This window comes from Galeopterus variegatus, unplaced genomic scaffold (assembly GCF_000696425.1).
Source record: "Galeopterus variegatus unplaced genomic scaffold, G_variegatus-3.0.2 Scaffold530, whole genome shotgun sequence".
In the NCBI taxonomy this organism is placed as follows: Eukaryota; Metazoa; Chordata; class Mammalia; order Dermoptera; family Cynocephalidae; genus Galeopterus; species Galeopterus variegatus.
In genome coordinates, this window is record NW_007726641.1 from 128,103 (window position 1) to 134,102 (window position 6,000).

Consider the following 6,000-nt stretch of genomic DNA (forward strand, 5'->3'; position numbering starts at 1 on the left):
AATTAGAGGAAGTTGAGGGTAAGAAATTGTCAAAGAAATAACAAAATAAATTTCTCCTGGGGGTAGAAAGACATGAATTGTCATATTTAAAGAACTGATAAGAGTTGATTAAAATGAATTTTTAAAAATCTCATATTCAGATTTTCCTCATAAAAGTTTAGAACACCAAGTATGAAGAAAAGATTCTAAAAGCTTCAGTAGGGAGGGAGGACAGTTCATCTGTAAATAGATGAATGGTGGACCAGCACCAGACTTCTTTAGTGTAAAAGTCGATGCTAGCAAACAATACAAGAGTGCCTTCAACACTCTGAGGGAAACGATTTTGACCCAAGTAGTTAGAACTGGCTTCACTGAACTAGATACCCCTGTAGCTCCTCTGCTGTGTATATGATGACTGTTGTCCTGCTTAGTCTCTCCCTTGAAAAGGAAGATGGGTGAGATCTCTGTAACACAGGAGATATTTTTTTTTTTAATCATATTTTCCTGGCCTTTTGCATAAATGGAACTTTTTCATTGGATGTTAGAAATTGTATTTTTATGCTGTTGGGGCTTTCTTTGTTTTATTCTTTTAAATAATCTTGGACTTCGTTATCTTACTCAGTTAAGTTAGTTGAGATGACTTTGATCCTCTTGAGCTTGGCCTTTAAGTTTTCTTAGTGTCCTTTACTCATGAGCTAATAAATCTCCTCTACTATGGTGCTACCCTTCTGACAACTCTACCCTATTTCCTGTGTGTTACAAAGTTTTTCCACTCTGGCTGGTGGGAGCACAGATTATTCTCAGTCCTGTGGGATTTTCAGAAATGGTTAGGCCTAGTGCTTTACAGTGATTCTATTTCCTGTGTCTGGTAGTTTCCTCTCGTGATGCACAGGAGTAAAAAGCCAAAGACTCAAGGGGACACTTCTGCAGATCTCTGGAGCTTTCTCCTCTCTGGTACTCCACCCCACAATTACCAGCTGCATTGGCCTCCCTGAACTTCAATCTTTGATTCCTCAACTCAGCAACACCACCAGGCTGTTTAGGTGTCCTCCTCCTTCCACACTGCAACTTGGAAAAATCTCCAAGCAATAAATGGGGGCAATTGGATGGATCACCTCACTTATTTCCTTACTCTTTCTGATTATAGTCCTGTGCTGTCTGTTGTCCAGTCTGAAAACCATTGATTCATGTATTTTATCCAGCTTTCTAGTTGCTTAAGCCAAGAGAATAAATCCAATAATTATTACTCTTCTTTTTTCTTAATTTTCCAGCTTTACTGAGGTATGACTGACAAAAAGTGTATGTATTTAGGGTGTACAGTGTAATGTTTTGATATGTGTATACATTGTGAAATCCCTATCACTGTAGCACGAATGAATGTAGAAGTATGTGACAAAATTCATAGTTTCTTGTCCCCTGCTGATCTTTTAAAGCTTGCCTTTTATTTCTTTGAACACAGTATGCGTAGCTATTTTATAGTTGATTGCAGATAGTTCCAATTTCTCAGGTCTTTGTTGGTTATTATATTTTTGATTGTTGCATAACAAATTACCATAAATTTAGTCACTTAAATCAACAACCAATTATTAGCTCACAGTTATGTCTGTCAGAAGTTCAGGTGGAGTTCTCTGCTTGGTGTTTCATAAGGCTGAAATCAAGGTTCTAGCCAGCCTGCATTCTCATCTGGAGCTGAGAGTCTCCTTCCAAATTTACATTGTTATGGCAGATTTCGATTTCCTGCAGTTGTAGGACTGAGTTCCTATTTCCTTGCTGACTTTCATCTGGGAGGTGCTCTCAGTTCCCACATGCTGTCTGCAGTCCTTGCCACATAGCCCACTCCAATCTTCAAAGCCACCAACAAAGACTCTCCCTTGTGTCAAATACCAAGTAACTTCAAAAAGTCCACGGAAAAATAGAATTAAAAGAGAATACAGATCTTTCCATGAACTTTTTGAAGTACCCTCGTCCCTCTCATGCTTCAAATCTCTTCAACAGAAACAGCCCAGTAAAATTTAAGTGTTTACCTGATTAAGTTAGGCCTATGAAAGATAATCTTCCTATGTGAAAGTCAATTGATTTGGGACCTCAATTACATCTGAAAAATCCCTCCACACAAGCACCTAGATTAATGTTTGAGTGAGTAACTGGAGAGAGAATCTTAGGGAGCTACAAGGGGGTGCATCTTAGAATTTTGCCTACCACAACTGGAATGTTTCAATTGCCTGTGGTTTTTGCTGATTCTTGCTCATGGTGTCCTATTTCCTTATGTATCTAGCTAGAGTTGCATGTTTTCTTGATGCTGTATTTGAAACTTTACTAATAGGAATTATACAAGGCCTGTAATGACAGTTTCCTTCTCCAGAGAGGACTTTTTGTTTGTTTACACCAGGTGCCTGTGGACATTACTATTCCAGCAACACATTAATACAAATCTAAAGTTTGTGTTTGTCTAGACCACCCAATATATTTTGTGGTCTCGTTATTTCTGGTTTATCCTTATGTTGAGGGTATAACCTTTAGTATTCCATTTTAGAGTGGGTTGTACTTCATTCAATCTCTTTACCCTAGGAAGACCCTGGGATTTGACCATTGTCTCTATCATCCCAGGATATTGCCAAAAATGCAGGTCATTTTTGCAGTTGTTTCTTTCACATTGAAAAATGTTCTCAGAGCCAAAGTGGCTTTGAGGATTAAGCATCTCTCTTTTGTTTTTCTCTTTCTTAGATTTCAGCTATTTCTCCAGTGTTTTGGTGCTTTAAGAATGTGAGTATAATATTTCATCCAACTTGTCTTAGATGTATGCCACAGAAGATTGATCTAATTATCTAGCTGCCAATTTCAGAAGTGGATGTCACTCCATTGTCTTCTAGGTTTAATGCTATTTTTAAGAAACCTGATGGCACTTTCATTTCTGTTCCATTATGTGACCAGAGTTTTATTCTTCATGGAATAATTTATAAGGCAATCTTTAGCTGTGGTTTGCTATAATTTTATGATGATGTGCGTGGTATGGGTAATTTTTTTCCCCATTACTTGTGCTGGGCAGTTAGTGAGTTCTTTTGATCTGGACACCTATCCTTCGGTTCTGGGAATTTGTCTCATATACTTCATTTTTTCCTTCTTTGTGATTTCACTGTTCTCTCTTTCTAAAACTTTAATTAGTTCCATGTTTGGCTTCCTGTAATGATCTTCTAATTTCCTTGTCTTTATTCCTTTGTATTCCCTTTATTCCCTTTTTGCCTTTTTCTTCTATTTCACAGATTTGCTCAAATTTATCTTCCCATTCTTGATTAAAGACCTCTTTTTTCTTTTTCTGAATATTTCTTTAAAATATCATCCTGTTCATGTTTAGTGATGAAATTTTTTTCTGATCATTGGGGGTTATAAATTATGTTATTTAACGTTTTCTTACATTCCCTGCATTACCTCTGTTTTCTCCAAGTTCTTTTGTTTTCCTCATTTTGAACTCTGTTTTTAATATTACAGTCTTTGCTTAAATGTGTAGTGATTATTGGCTATCCATTCATATTTTATAGTGAATTACTAAAAATGTAATTGGAATTTCTACACTTGAGGGACAGGACATATATGTGAAGTACACAATGTATCAGGAACCTGACTCAGCCGGAGATACCTAAATGTATGTGTGTGTGTATGCATCATATATATATAATTTTATTTTGGGCCAGTTTCCATAGAGAGGATTTATCTGATCTCTAATCTTTGGGGCCACTGTTTTGGGAGGCAACAGAGGAAATGGGGGCTATGAACTCTTAATGTCCAGTATAAAAATTTGCAGCTAATTCAGTATAGAGCATTGCTCCAGACCTTAGTTCAATTTAGTATCCCCCAGTCCAAAAGTCACCTGTGATTTCTTTGACTTTTTTCTCTTCTTTTCTGTATGTAACTGCTTCATTCTTATAGCTGCAGGGTAGCTTTCTCTGAAATCTCTTAAATTTCCCTCTTCCGTATCACTTACTAGCATGAGATTGTGGCATGTCTTGGAGGCAAGTCTGGGCTAGCACTCCATTATGTTCTATTTCAATTGCTTTCCCCAATCATGTAAGTGACTCAGTATCTCAATGCTTCAAATTCAAATTCTCAGGAAAAAGAACCAAATTAAACCAACACTGTTGATAAGTTTGCAAATTGGTATAAACTTTCTTGAGGCCCTTTGCTATTACATCTCAAAAGAAAAACAAACAAACAAATTAATTCACCCACATACACACACACACACAAAAGAAACGGGGGGGGTGGGGAAGAAGATATAACAACTATACTTTCATGAAGTTGTTACAACAAGCAAACGGAAAGGACATTCTTGGGGGGGAGGGGAGAGAGGGAGGAGGGAGGGAGGTGTCGGTGATGGGCCATAATAATCATATACAGTGTATATTGACAAAATAAAAATTTAACAACAACAAAAAAAAAAGATATTTCAAATTATATTATTGCAAATACAAAAAAAAATAATAAAAAAAAAAGTAAATAAAATTTTAAAAAACAAAAAAAGAACTGAAAGTAAGCATCCCTGGGTAAATGATGCTTGGACAGTGGGCGGGGTTAGCCTCAGAGAGCTAGCTGGGGGTATGCAGCTCTGAGGCTGCAGAAGATGTCCATGTTGCTTTCAAAAATCAACAACAGATAAACTAATTTGTGTGGAATATGACTAGAATCTCAGAACTGAAAGAAAAAACAGAAGTAAAATAAGAAACAACTCCAAAATTTAGATGATGCTTGTGATGATAACACATCATGCTGGTAGATGACTGGTTAATGATACCTTATCAATTTGGTGATGCTTTCATTAGCCATTCTCAAGAATAAACACAGTAAGTGTTAGAAGAAGCAGAGAAAAATTTGCAAGAAGAAATTGATGCCTTAGAGTCTATAGAGGAATCAATTCAACAGGTGCTAGCAGATTTGAAGTTTGGTTATATACAGAAAGTAAGCTCAACATAAACATTGAAACTGATGAAACATTTTATAATACTTTTAAAATTTTGTTTAAGAAATTTGAAAATTGTTTAAAATGAAAAAATACGCATTTCCTTTGACCCAGAAATTCCACTTCTGAAAAATTTATCCCAACAAAATAAACATGGATATACATAAAAAGCTACACATATGTTCAATAGCACATTAACAACACAAAAATAAAACAATAAATCAACCTTAAATATCCAACAATGAGACTGGCTAAAATATGTGTGGCACATGCGTGCAATGGAGTAATGAAATACCTATATCTATCTCTTTATATATGTATATATATATATATACACATATATATAAATATTTGTATTCTAAACATTTGATGACATGGATTATGACATTTTACATTTAAAAACAAGTTACAAAATTGTATATATAACATGCTCTTATTTTTAAAAAAAATAGAACAATGCATAAAAAAAGTAAGAATATATGTTCTCATGGTCAGAGTTGTTATCTTGGGTAGTGGAATTGGGAGTAACTTTATTCTTTTCCTTTGTATTTTTCTAAATTTTCAAAACTTTTACAGTGAACACATATCCCTAGATCCCTTTTGTAGATATAAAAAGTAAATAAATATTATTTGATTTGATTTAGTAAATAAAGAGATATAGGTCTGTACAGATCCTGGGGATTCTGTGCTAAGAGGCAGGTCGTAAATGAGAAACACTATGTCTTTTTTTCCTTTCTGTTACATGAGAGGCAACATTGATGGAGTACTGATAATTTTTTTCAGGGCCTAATGAGTAGAACTTCTTCCCTGAATCTGTCAGTAGGTTGTCTGTCAGTCTCAATTTTCACTGCCACTTTGAGTGTTTATCTTTTTATGTACCTTCATTGGTGTTTCAGTGGGAAGTTGCGCAAGGCTGCATATAGGAAAAATTATTTCTGTTGATCAACAATTCAGTTGTCATATATGTGATGGTATCTTAAGTGGGCATTTTTCTTTTGTATTATTACTCTACAAAGACCAGTAACCCCTCCCACTTCATGGCAGGTTGGACATGGCTTCCTGACATATTG

General features: G+C 35.5%; 1 pseudogene; it reads left to right on the forward strand.

Moving 5' to 3' along the window:
• Nucleotides 1–4,961, forward strand: part of LOC103588179 — an 83,909-nt pseudogene extending 78,948 nt beyond the window's left edge.
• Nucleotides 4,962–6,000: the final 1,039 nt, after the last annotated feature.